This window comes from Myxocyprinus asiaticus, chromosome 3 (assembly GCF_019703515.2).
Source record: "Myxocyprinus asiaticus isolate MX2 ecotype Aquarium Trade chromosome 3, UBuf_Myxa_2, whole genome shotgun sequence".
NCBI lineage: Eukaryota > Metazoa > Chordata > Actinopteri > Cypriniformes > Catostomidae > Myxocyprinus > Myxocyprinus asiaticus.
This window is the reverse complement of record NC_059346.1, coordinates 53,330,001-53,344,605: the sequence shown is the minus strand read 5'-3', so window position 1 is coordinate 53,344,605 and position 14,605 is coordinate 53,330,001. Positions and strand designations below refer to the sequence as shown.

At 37.4% G+C, this 14,605-nt stretch overlaps 1 long non-coding RNA gene across 1 annotated transcript; it reads left to right on the top strand.

The window, feature by feature from the left end:
• Positions 1–486: 486 nt before the first annotated feature.
• LOC127427062 (uncharacterized) lies at positions 487–4,590 on the top strand. Its single transcript, XR_007894894.1, has 3 exons — positions 487–861; positions 3,902–4,097; positions 4,379–4,590. It is a non-coding gene; the product is annotated as an uncharacterized LOC127427062 (long non-coding RNA).
• The last annotated feature ends 10,015 nt before the right edge of the window (positions 4,591–14,605 follow it).

The following is a 14,605-nucleotide window of genomic DNA, read 5'->3' as shown; positions in this document are numbered from 1 at the left end:
ATCAAGTCAATCACTGAAATATATCCAGCCCTATGGGATACTGATAATTCACCACCACTGTGCAGAAAATCAACATGATATAGTAGTAATTTGTATGAATATGGCACTTATTTGTCTTGTAACAAACAAAGAAATAGATGTCCTGTGATAGTAAATTTAAATAGATATGAAAGAATCATAAAAATATGATTGATAGAAGTGGAAATATACATTACGATACTATTTCTGGGGTCATTAAAGACCCTTTACACGTTTTGTTATTTAACAATTAAAATTTATTAATTTATTGCAATTTTGGAATCCTGATAGACAATTCATAAGAGAAAGGTTAAGGAATATTAAAGAAATGGGGGAATAACTCCAAAAAATGGCACTCTTGCAGTGCACATTTGTCCTGCTTTGATCTGATGTGTTCGTGACGAAATCATTGGAGAAAGGGGGAGCTTAATGTAAACTTTGCTATCTGTATTCCAGGGCTGACTGCTGCCCAACAAAAATGTGTGCCCATACTCATTGTGGTGGAGAGACAAAGTCCCAGAAAGAGAGGGGGGCTGAGGGGCAGCAACAGGTAACAGATCTCCTTCTGTCACCTGTTCCTTACACCACCACTGACAACAAGGACCCCCATTCACAACCCACCCTCCTATTCTTCCCTCAAACTATGAATAAGTAATCATTCCATCCAAGAGGCAGGCAGGGAACTTGGACCAGACCATTTCATGTGGCAGCCGCGGGTAAAGCGATCCGCCCATCATGGGCAACCAGAGCCTGAGAGGGCCTCTTCTTCAGCCGGTCTGTAACCCAACCTGTGGCTTTCGCTCTCTCTGTTTACCTGCCGCATCAGGCCGGCCCTTTATTCCAGTAAGTGGCAGCTCGAAGGGGCTCACTTTCACCTCTGTACTATAGCACATTGTAATATTTAATGGCAAACAAGCTTGAGGGGGAGCGTGGGTAACTGGACCCTGCACTTTCCACTGAGAAATGGAGGCTAAAAAGGCAGTTTGATCTCTCCTATTGTAGCACAACACATGCCGAAGCTCAACGTTTGTTTTAGGGATCTAGCCTTGTAGTTTGCCATTAAATAAATACAGGGTGAAAGGGAAAGGGCTCAAAGGCTGGTTTACCTTGATTTAAAAGGTTTTTTGTTTATACTGTTAGAGTGAGGGTAACAACATGATCACACAGGAAACTGGCAAGTTAGTTCAGAATGATTAGCCACCCAAATACAGACTCACTGTGCCGAATTCTGAATAAGTTTCACCATGCAGCGAATATTCATGCCCTGAAAATCGGCCATGCTGTGCCTTTGATGTCAAATCCATTTTGCTCTTTGGCAAGCAAGATACTATATTTGACCACAATTCGGAGCTTCCATTTTCCCTCCAAGCATACTTTTTTTTAACTCCACTGACGGTTAGGTTTAAGTTTGAGTAGAGTTAATAAAATATGCATTCCTCCTCACTGTATTACATCCGTTACAGCTAAAAACAACTCGTGTTGCCACTCTGTGTGCATTTCACCTAAAAAAAGCTTACACCTGGCTTAAATTCAACAACACTTCCCATTACGGCCACTGGGGGCAGTGATTCGAATTTTGGTAAGCAAAGACCAAGTTAGGCCAAAAAAGTCAACCTACTGTTTCAGAATACACTGCAAGATCAGTCTGAGTACTGTTAGGGTTAAGGTTAGGGTTAGGGTTAGGAGTATGTTTATGTAATTACTATTCAAATGTTTATGAAAATTGGATGGACTGTGCTTTTTCAGTCACATTCATTCAAAGAAGTAATGCTGCCTTCACGTGCCATCGGAATTATCTTATAAATGAGTTTCCTGCTCAGAATGATAGCAGATGAACGCCCCCTCAAATCGTAATAACGACTGGAAAACTTGCAGATAATTTTGATACCTGAGTTTCCAAGTTGGAAGGAGAAATAAACTTTCAACATGGCGGAGGAGACTACAGTGTCTGTAGTGAATGATAAGTTTTAGAAATATTTTAATAAAATGCAGAAACTTTGTTATCGCTTGCTGTTTCGGTCATATACATTTACGTATCTCAGTAACCATTAATGCGGCATCACACTAGCTGACTCCGAACACCTGATTTTGGCCAAAGGTGTCAGACTTGTCGGCTGTTTTACTGAGATCTCATTCTCTTCAGTCACACTTGCCGATACAAAATGGTGGAGGGGTCAGTAAAAGAAAAAGCTCATTGGTCATTTGATGAGAACACAAGAGAACCCAGAGACAGAACAAATTTTTCAAACAAATTTTTCAAACAATTTTGATGTGCTTTTCCATTGTTCCATGCTGGTACCATTGATTCAGCAGGGAGTCCTGACAGTCAAGGGATTAACGTCCTCCCACTGGCAGACAATAATGTGCTCTCTGTCTCTCACCTACTGTCCAGAGATTGTGTAAATAAAGCTTACACCTGAAAATCGCTGGAAAAACCGGCAAGTCTGATGCCAGCTTTAGATGTATATTGGAAAAATTGCAGAGAAAATAGCATGTACTTGACCAGAAATTCCTCTGTCATCAGCAAGCTAACATGTATTACGGTGTCAAAATAAGAGTAATATGCATGAAAAAACCTGGCATCGTCAATGTTTCTGACACCAAAGCACCAAACTAAATACTGGTAATTACGACTTCAGAACTGGGAAGTTGGATAATTGCAATAGCATGTGAATGCAGCATAAGTTCTGGCACAGTGCATTGTGTGAAGGTGTGCATGCACACAAATGTAGTTCCAGCTTCAGCCACTGGAGGGCATGTTGGAAATTCGGAAAGCATAGACTGATTTTAGCAGACAAGACATTAAGAAGAAGAATACATTTATTTTATATAGCACCTTTCCCAAGCTCAAGGTCGCTTTACAATTAACATATTTCATTGATACAATCTGGTACAATACACACACACACACAAAACATCAGATCACATAAGAGACAGCAAATCAAAAAGTAACAGTTACATCTAAGATGGTCAGTCAAAATGAATGCTAATGTTTTTAACTGAGACTTGAAACCAGTTAAAGAGCAGATATTGCGAAGATTAAGAGGCAGTGAGTTCCACAGCTTAGGAGCAACAACATAGAATGACCTTCCGCTGTCTGTGGCCAGTTGAAATCTAGAAACGGACAAAAGACCAAGTTCAGAGGATATGAGAGACCGAGGTGAGAGATATGGGTGGAGTAAATAAGACAAATAAGTTGGGCCAAGACTATTTCAAGCCTTAAACGTTAGAAGGAGTATTTAGTATTTAATCTGGCCAATGGAGATCATGCAGAAGAGCAGTAATGTGATCAGAACGCTTAGTGAAAATTAGGACTCTTGCTGCAGCATTTTGAACATATTGTAGCCTAGCAATGGTTTTTGTGGTTAAGCCAACAAGCAGGACATTGCAATGTGTAGGGTTTCAGCATCAGCCAATGTGAGAGAATATTGGAAGCGTGCAATATTCCGAAGATGGAAGAAAGCATTTTTAATGACAATAGAAATGTGAGAATCAAAAGAAAGAGATGAGTCAAATAGGACGCCAAGATTACGGACAGTGTGGGAGGGCTTGATTTGAACCCATCAATGTCGATGCAGAGGTCCAATCTTTTTATTTGAGCATTAGTGCCAATTAACAGTATTTCAGTTTTATTTGTATTTAGATTAAGGAAATTCAAGAACATCCATTGTTTAATGTCGCTAATACATGCAGTGAGTGAAGCAGGAGGTGAAGGTGAGTCAGAGCTGGTGGTAAGGTAAATTTGGATATCATCAGTGTGAAAATTAAGGTAAATAGATAATAAACAGTAATGGTCCAAGGACTGAACCCTGGGTAACACCTTGTGTGAGAGGAGCAGTGGTAGATTTATACTTCTGTATAGTAATAAAATATTTTCTATCAGTGAGGTAAGAAGTAAGCCAAGTGAGAGCTGAACCAGTGATTTCAGAGAGACGAGAAATACGGATATCATGGCAAACAGTGTCAAAGGCCGAGCTAAGGTCAAGAAGAAATTAGATATTTGTAGACCCAGAATCCACAGACAGGAGGATGTCAATAACCACCCAAAGGAGAGCCGTCTCAGTGCTGTATGATTGCAGGTAAGGGTCATAGAGATTATTAGAATGTAAGTAACAATTGTTTTTTTTTTTTATTTAAGGTCGAAAGAAACAACCTCTTATATCATCTGTTGTTAAAATGGTTGCTTCTATAGAGCGTAAAATCATCTCTCTGTTGGACAATGGTGCAATGAATCCAAGACATTGCTAATTGAGAAACTAGGTTGACACTAGTTTAGCATGATGTAATAATGCTTGTTAATCTTATAAATGAAAGTTGTTACACAGTGTTACCAATAATATTTTGCATTTTTTATATTAAGAGGTCCCTGGGTTGGCTCACAGTCTGGATGGGGGTTCCTGGTTCAAAAACAGTTAACAACACCTGCAAGAGATCACTGATCTGAGAAATCTTTTTATTCATCCTCAACACTAGTCGTTGCCACAACAAGAACAAACTTCCCATGTTTACACACCTTACAGTGGACAACTTGATCTAATGCAAACATTTCAAGATAAATGGACAAATTTGATGTGCATGTGAAGGGCAAAATATTGTTTGTGCCGAGCAATAAAAAGGTCTTGATAAATTGTTTTAAAGGCTCTGTGAAGGCGATTCTTTGATTCTCTTACAACAATGTCTGCAAAGATTCTCTCGGCACAATATAAAACACATCAATGATTGCTTTGATTGAATGTTTGAATTCCATCACCTGCAGCTAAATACAACGTACACAATGCAGGGATGAATGGATGAATAAAAGCACACGTAAGCAAGTGAATGAATTGCATTTATATAGTGTTACACACCCTCAACATGTGCTGCAAATGACGGTCATTACAAGTGATGGAAAGATCGGATCATTTTACTGACTTGGATCTTTGAATCTTGTTCAGCAAAATGAAAAAAATAAAAAATTAATTATTCAAGTAATTCCGTTCATTTGTTACATGACTGCCACAAATCGGCTCTACAGGAAACAGAAATGATTAGTTCACCACCCGACTGGGTCTTTGGATATGAGTCTTTCGTTTATTTGTCACGTGATCACTACTAGGCTCAGCATAGTAGACAAACTTTTTTTTTGTAATTAACATTTTTTATTAAATCACACAATAACAATGAAATGTAAACACACACACACACACAGACACACACACACACACACACACACACATATATATATATATATATATATATATATATATATATATATATATATATATATATATATTTAAAATCAACATTTAAACCCCACAACCCCCCTACCCGCCCCCCCAAAAAACAACCCTGTGGTCAAACATAAGTAAATATATAGAAATAAAAATCAAACAGACACACATATATATATACATATATATAAAAAAAATACATATATATATATATATATATATATATATATATATATATATATACATACACATATATATACACATACATACATACATACATACACACATAATAATCATACTAACTATTTTACACTACTCTCTCCACACCCCACCCGAGAGCCCTCCAAAAACTCCAAATACCTGCCCCATTTAAAGTTAAGGCTCCGTCCCCCATACTCTGAATTAACAGGGAGTAGTACACTGATGCCTCATGACCTTTTCCAAAAGCCGCAATCACCTCTCCCAAAGCATTTGCCTCCTTAGTGGGGTGTGTGCTACTCCCAAAAATAGTACAAAGCAGATGGCACAGTTGTAAATACCTGTAAAACTGAGGTCTGGGGATCCCAAAATGTTGCATAGAAGACAAACTTAAGTATTTCTGTAGGCGTGGGAATCAGGAGGGACCTATTGATATGATATTATATTGATATCTGTGTTGTGACACAATAATATTGTGATTCTTTACAGTCTGTTTAATAGTTAGTGCACTGGCCAGGGAGTCAGTCATTTCTAGGGCTGTCATAATCACAAAATCGGTCCAGTACATTCACTCCCTAATTCTCTGAATTTACCGTAAAAACCAGCATCGTTGCTCACTACCATCCCTTACTCGAAGCACTGTCAGGTCTTCTAAGGTCCCTCAGGTCTTGATGAGTGCAAGTGTAAAATTACAAAGTCAAAGCCTTATTTTCTCTTTACAAGAGTTGTAATATCTTTCATCCATAATTACCATGAAAGAGAAACAGTCTTTTAAATTTTATAATCTTTTTTAAGAAGATTAAAATACACTCCATTTCTTCTTTTATGTCTTTTATCTTTCATAATATCAATGCATGTTTTAATATCTACAATGAAAATGCACTACAGAGTCATTTAGACCACGTCCACACTAATGTCTTAGTTTAAAATCGCATTAATTTCACGATGTTTAGGCCTTCCGCCCACACTAAGATGGCATTTTTGACACCAAAAACTGAGCTTTTTCGAAAACGCTCTCCCAAGTGGATAAATAAATAACAAAATGCCGTCTTCACGTTGTACAGTGGACAGTGAAAACTGAGATATCTGAAAACAATTACATATTTGTTGTCATTTGACACAGTCATGTCATCCATTCAACCCAAATAAATCAAGATGGCGGCACATATTGTATCGGCATTGTTGTGCCTGCTATTCACTTTTGATAGCGTTGTTAAAGATAACATTTACTTTGTAAAACCTTCACAATGCATTCCTTCAAAGGCGACGGGATGTTTACTCGGAATTGCTGTCCGGTGACGGAACACAAGGACAATTGCGTCTCAGACCATACATGGAATGGTGATTTTCCACATGCGCTATAAGGGGATTTAAGAGTTTTCATACGTTTTAGTGTGGATGAGCAACTTTTTGAAAATGCTTGAAAATGGCAGTGTGGATGCAGAGTGTTTTTCATAAATGAAAACACAATTTTCAAATGTATCTGGATGAATGTGGACATAGCCTCATACAGCGATGTTGCTGATTAATAACTGCTGCGTTCAAATGCGTGACCTCGTTATCATATCATAGATGAATGAGTCATAAGTGTCCTAATGTTCAGTGGATGAACACCCTTTCCAGTGTCCGAATTCACATTCACGATGTACAGTACTGATTCACAACATAGCTAGGGAGCAAGATGAGATGCACCCCCAGTCAGAAGGTTATCTAATAATTTCTGTTTCCTGTACAGAGCCTTCGCGGCTGTCACATGACAAATGAATAAAAGACTCATACCCGAAGACCCACCCTGCGTCCGAAATCGCGTACTGTCACAGTATGTATTGTATTTGATGAAGGATGCACTTTTCGACCGGTAAAACAGTGCATACTTTAGGTATGCATGCGAGTAGTATGGATAAATTTCAGACATACTTAATCCCTGGATGTGGGTATTGACCCATTACCTGAAGATATGACGTAATAACTGAGAAAATAATCAACACTGGTTTGGTTAAAAAAGCATCATTTAAGCACAAGGAACAACTTTCTTGGTATACAGTACATATCAATTAAAGTTGAAAAGAAATGTCATATTCATGGTTCACCGCCATTCTTTTAAATGCAGCGTTTTGAACGTTACGTTTCTTCAGCTCCCGAGGCATTATGGAATCCTAAAGTGTATTTCTTGCTTACCGTTTTATGAATACTGAGCATTCGGACATACTACTCCATTGGCTTACTGTTTTCAGCATACTGTGTAGTAAGGAAGTATGGATATTCGGACGCAGCACCAGTTGGGAGGTGAACTAATCATTTCCATTTCCTGTAAAGAGCCTGTGGAACGAAACACAAATTATACATTTTGTGTGTGGCCATGACAAAATGAACGAATCACTCTCTGAGACAGTCGTTCATGAACAACCCATCACTAGTCGTTACCTCAATTTACCCAGTATACAGCATCCATTGAAATGCTATTAAAGGTGCACTCAGTAATTGTTTCCTCATTTAATAGTTTTACTCCTAAAGACATGAATTGTAATTTTGCAATATATGAAGGAAATCATGAGCACTCACATTAAAATCAAGACTCATATCAGCAATCTTATAAAAGCTGTTTTATTCTACATGGAGAGGGTCCGCACATGGGGGTTGCCATGTTAGAATCACATGATCAGCCGAATACTACTTAATCTCAGTAACCATCCTGTTATTTGACACTTTCACTCATTATTTAAAGTAATCATGGCTGACTGTGAATCCCACTAACCACCACTGTAAGTATTACTGTAGGCGTGGGAATCAGGAGGGACCTATTGATTCGATATTATACTGATATCTGTGTTGTGACATACTAATATTCAGATTCTTTACAGTACGTTTAGTGTATTGCAATTAAAATCTGTGATATATTGCAATCTTTTACTCATTTGCTTTTTTTATTCATCTTCATTGCACTTCGGTCTTTTGTGCACGAATTTACTGAACCTCCTGCTTTACTTCATCATAGAGCCATAGAAGCAGTGTAGAGCATAACATACTTTATTAAAGTATTTGAATGCTGATGCCTCTAGTTATATGCAAGCTTTTTCAATTTTGTGTGTTGTTTCTTTCCAAAATATATCAGACCATAATTCATAACACAGAGCAAGTGTGCATTGCATTTTCAATGCTGCCACAAGGGGTGCAATAGTGGACATTAGTGTGAACTGTTCGTTTTTACGATGAGTTTTCTCTGTCAAGTCAACTACTGTAATGGCAGAAAAACAGTTTGAAGAGAAAATTAATTTATTTACATGATCACCAGCCAGGTGGAGGGAGATGGAGTATGCATTAGTCTGCCAGCTGGAGGTTGTTAATCCCTTGACCGTCTGGACACTCTGCTGAGATAATCATTCATCAAACAACATCCGGCATGTTTGAAATTATCGCTGGCAGTCAATGGGATGGGTACATGTGGCCAAGGAAAGTGACCAATGAGTTTCAGGCTGAAGTCCAGTTCACAGATAAAGGTGAAGTAAAAGAATGTTTTCCAGAAGATTTTCAGAGGATGGAAGCTAAATATTTCTGCAGAACAAAATGGCATCCAATGGAAAGTGCGTGTGGATGGTGCATATGAAGGAGAGGCTCATTGCTCTTTGGAGACAACATGCCTGTTTGTATGACAAATTATACCTTATAATTATTACCTATCCTCCGTTCTTCATCGGTGAATGTGACAGACCCATCGACTGAGGAGGGAATGATCAGCAACAACAGTTGCTAAACGTGACACGCCCCACCCAAATCGAGTTATTCTGAGTCTGTTAGTGTTAGTGTTACCTAAATAAAAACAAATGGCTCAGACTTTTGAAGGTAACTCTATTGCCCCCTGAGTACTAAGGTTTGTTACTACCACAGTAACGCAAGAAAACATGTTATGTTTAACCGGACTGTGCATTGGCAATGTGTTGGCCAAGTGCTCACCTCTGTGTACACATACTTGCTTACTGTATGTTTTTGGCCTTATATTTCTAGCTCAGAATATATTAATGTGAAAAATGTAACTAAACATATTGATTCTTGGCATTAGGGTTTTGGTACAGTATTGTAAGGAAATATCCCAATACTTTGAAATATTGATTTCCCCCCAACTCTATTATGGTTTAAGATAAAATGGATAATGTTAGATTTACACTTTGCACAGACCTTGTTGTACAATTATTTCACCCTGCTGTTTCTGTCATGGTTGTATTTTTTCAACCATAACACTCTCAAACAGATTGAGAAGACATGAGTCATGTGGAGGCCTTTTGTTGTTTTTCTCAACTTCAACAATGGTGCCAAGCAGAGCATTCAAGCACTGCCAAGAAAAGTTTTCTGCTGACTGTGGGAGGAACTTGTACTTGACCTCTTTGCCACATTTCCAAGCCAGTGAAGATGCTTTTTGATTGCTCAGGCACACTCAGTGAAGAGGAAAATCCACATTGCGAAGACAGGAGGGGAGATCGACAGAGTCCAGAGGCTTTTAGATCGATGCTTTCCCCTGGAGTACTGCTGACTTTTCCCATGTTACAGAGGAAAAACCACAATGATTTTATTATCGGGGAAAGTGAGAATTCAGAAAAATTTAGGACTGAGCAATTGCACCAGGAGAAAGGCATCATTTTGATTCAGTTTAGTGATTGATTTTCTACCCCACTTGTGGCTTGAGATACAGAAGTTTGTGTGTCAGTGCTACCAGAGTACAGAGTTTATCAGCGGAGGCTTTTGAAAAATAAAATTGGTTTAAAATGTGTTGGTCTCATTTTCTTTTTTTTTTTTTATATATATATATCTTCTGTATATTTTATTTCACAGTATCTTCACTGTGTAGGAAGACCACATGGATTGTACACATACAGAGGTTGTGTCAGGAATGAATATTTTTCTTTACCCTTGCCCACTAACCAAGGTGGAAAAATGTAATCTGCTGGAGTACAGCTTGTTTGGATTGACAGGAGGACCTAAGGGAAAACACCCTCATCTTCTACTCCACTGGATCTAGGGCAAGACACTCAGGTTGCATCTCATTTACATTTGACAGCTCACCCTGGTCTTAAAGGTGCCCATAAGCATCCTTGAAAGCAGATGTAAAGGAATTCTTAAATTACCTCAATGTCTCCAGATGGAAAAATCAAAAAATTAGTAAAGCTAAGATGAAAGCTACACTTTGGTTACACTACATGCTACACACCAAAAGTAGCTTGCTACATTTAAGCTTCTTAATTTGTTTTATAACTCGATGCATAGAGCATACGGTCATAGACAAAGCATCAAAAAGACTTATTCACATGACGTTCATCAAAGCCATGGTACAGTATAGTTTAATATATTGCATTACTGTATAGAAGTAAGCAGTATGGTGCAATATAAAATGTATGAGCATGTAAAAAAAACCTGTAAATTCATATTTTACATGCTACTTATACAAACCAATGTGTTCAATATGCAAAATCACTATTTTAATATTTAATTTTTCATATTTATACTACTACCTGTACAAACCCGTATACATATACATATACATTTCCTTTGCTCATTTCTGTATATAATAATTCTACATACATATACACTACTATTCATATTATGTACTTCTGTATATAGCTGTTGTATTTCTGTATGTACTGGGAGCTTCTGTTCTGTGGCCAAATTCCTTGTGTGTGTGTGTGTGTGTGTGTGTGTGTGTGAGTACATCTGGGCTATTACACTCTGAAATCTGATGGTATCAGATGGTAATACTAAGGCACTTTGATATACAATTATCATATTTATTTACCATTCTTTATGTACATGGTGCTTCAAACTTCAAAGAATACCATGGTACTGTCATAGTATTTCAATATATGATTGCCAAATTCACATACTAATGTATTTACATGGTGCTTTAAAGTACTTAAGAAAATACCATGGTACTACCGTAGTACTTTGATATATCTAGCATTGTGTGAGGAACAGGGCAAAAGTAAGTATTTATGAACTGATAATCTGCCATTTTACTTATATAAATGTTAGTATAGTAAAGTGATTCTATGAGAGTGCTTAAATCCATGTCTCCAGAAGCGATATGATAGGTGCGGATGAGAAACAGATCAATATTTAAGTCCTTTTTTACTATAAATCTCCACTTTTGACCAGTCCCAACCTAGAGTGGCTGAATGTGGAAGTGAAAGTGTAGATTTAAAGTAAAAAAGGACTTAAACATTGATCTGTTTCTTAGCCACTCTTATCATATTGCTTCTGAAGACATGGATTTAACCACTGGGGTCGTATGGATTACTTTTATGCTGCCTTTATGTCCTTTTTTGGACCATCTGAGTTCTGGTCACCATTCACTTGCATTGTATGGACCTACAGAGCTGAAATATTCCTCTAAAAATCTTCATTTTCGTTCAGCAGAAGAAAGAAAGTCAAAAGTACACATTTTGGGATGAACTATCCCTTTAACCCTATATCGTGAAAAAAGATTATGCTTAAAATTTTAAAATCCCCATAAACATAAGTCAGACATATGAGGTAACATTTGAAAGCTTAGAATCAGAATTTTTCAGAGATAACAATCACCTCTGCATTTATGCTACATAATATAACAAAATAAGGCCTCAAATCATTCGTGCTGCAAATTAGCAACCCCTAGAGTTAATGGAGTAGAAATATTTATATGAAAATAAAACTCTTTCACATAGCACCTAAATGGAAAAGGCATATATTCAGTGAAAGCTCTGTACAGTTATTTTTGTTGCCTTAATACCACAGAAATAATTTCAAAAGAATCACAAAGTGAAAAATTATTTCTGTAAGTCATCAAATTCAAACGTCTCTTTTATGCGCCAATAATTTCTGCTGTAAGTCCCAAGTAGCCAAAAATTTTATTTCTGTTTTTACATTACATTTTCTAAAAACATTTTTTTACTTGTCTGTGAGCTTGCTTGGCTGAATAAGCCAATGTTATATCTTAGATGTCCAGAACAAAATATACAGTTCAGCAGGAAAAGCATACTAAACAAATCATCAGAAAAATATGTTTTCAACTATTGATCATAAAATATAATCGCTAAGGGGAGGACCTCAGCTTTCTAATAACAGTTATATTGAGCGTCTAGTTGACTCAGAGGCTGAGATATACAATGAAACAATGGGGGTGGTGCATGAGCTGAAAATTAGACTGAATGTCTATGGACGAGCACATCTGTGAGGGCTAAAATGCATTAAGTCAAGTCAAGTCAAGTCATTTTTATTTGTATAGTGCCTTTCACAACACACATCGTTTCAAAGTAGCTTTACAGAAGATCATGCATTAACAGAAGATAAAACTGTAATATCTATAATGTCTTAGAGTCATCATTGTGTAGTTTGATAAAATACGATTGTGAATTGTGTTTAAAAATAAGTAATTAAATAATAATTGTATTTATAACCCCAGTAAGCAAGCCGAAGGCGACTGTGGCAAGGAACACAAAACTCCATAAGATGTTGGTTAATGGAGAAAAATAACCTTGGGAGAAACCAGACTCTCTGTGGGAGCCAGTTCCCCTCTGGTTAACATCATGAATATAATGCCAATATTACTTATGTATAGTGCAAGTCATGGTTTAAAATTATTAAACTAAGTGTTAAGGGTCAGTATTTAGAATAAAGATTTTGTATGAACTGTAAGATTAATGACTAATGTCTTTGAAGTCCATCCTGGATTAACTGCAGAAGTTCACATATATGCAATTGTCCTTGTTAGTTGGCTGATGAAGGGTTTTGTTGGCAATTAATTGATAGTCTATGTATTCCATTTCAAGAGTGTAGTCCATCATTAGACCGAGGTGATGCAGTTCAACCTGGCCAGTAATTTCGGTGAGGTTTATCTTAAATCCAAGGTTCAGGCAATGGCATATGAAGTATCCCATGTCTTATGGTTGGAGTTGGCATCAGTTCATCCTCTGAAGTCCACATAATAGACTGAAATGATGTTTGGCTGGCACCGGCTGCTATTAGTCATCATCACACAGCGACACGTAGCAGTGGAGTCCAACACGAAACAGGAATGGAGCTGGATCCAGCCGGTTCTGGTGACCTCAGTATAGGAGTCCCGAGGTTGAGACAGGGAAACAAATAAAATAATGTTAGCATAGATGCCATTAAATTTATTGCAGAGTTATAGATCATGATCACTGTTTCTGGTTCCGGCAGACCTAACTAAAGCAGCCTAACTGTGAGTTGAAGGATAAAGTTGGTGTATGCCTGGCTAAATAGATGAGTCTTTAGTCTAGACTTAAACTGAGTGAGTGTGTCTGCATCTCGAACAGTGTTAGGGAGACTATTCCATAGTTTAGGAGCCAAATATGAAAAGGACCTACCTCCTTTTGTGGATTTTGATATTCTAGGAACTATTAACAGGCCAGAATTTTGCGATCGTAATGAACGTGATGGAATATAGTGTGTCAGAAGGTCACTTAAGTACTGCGGAGCTAGACCATTCAAAATTTTGTACGTAGTTAACAGAATTTTAAAATGAATACGAAATTTAACAGGTAGCCAATGTAATGACGATAACATGGGGCTAATATGATAATATTTCTTGGTTTTCGTCAGCACTCTGGCTGCTGCATTTTGAACCAATTGAAGTTTATTTATTGATCTTGCTGGACATCTCTCCAGTAATGCATTACAATAATCTAGTCTTGAGGTCATGAACGCATGAATTAGTTTTTTGGCATCAGCAACAGAGAGCATGTGTTGTAATTTAACAATATTTCTTAGGTGGAAAAATGCTGTTCTACAAACATTGGTAATTTGATTTTCAAAGGACAGATTTGTATCAAATATAACACCTAAGTTCTTCGGTGTTGAAGATGATGTAACAGTATATCCATCGAGAGTCAAATGATATTTTTGCGGCTTATTTTCAGAGGTTTTCAGAGGTTTTATCCAATAATTAGTATCTCTGTTTTGTCGGAATTGAGTAGATGGAAATTTCTGGCCATCCAATCATTTATTTCATTGATACACTCTGCTAATTTGGAGAATTGTGAAATCTCATCAGGTTTTGAAGAAATATAAAATTGGGTATCGTCGGCATAACAGTGGAAACTTATTCCACGATACTGATAATATCTCCCAGGGGAAGCATATACAAGGAGAAAAGCAGAGGCCCTAAAACTGATCCCTGTGGCACTCCATACTTT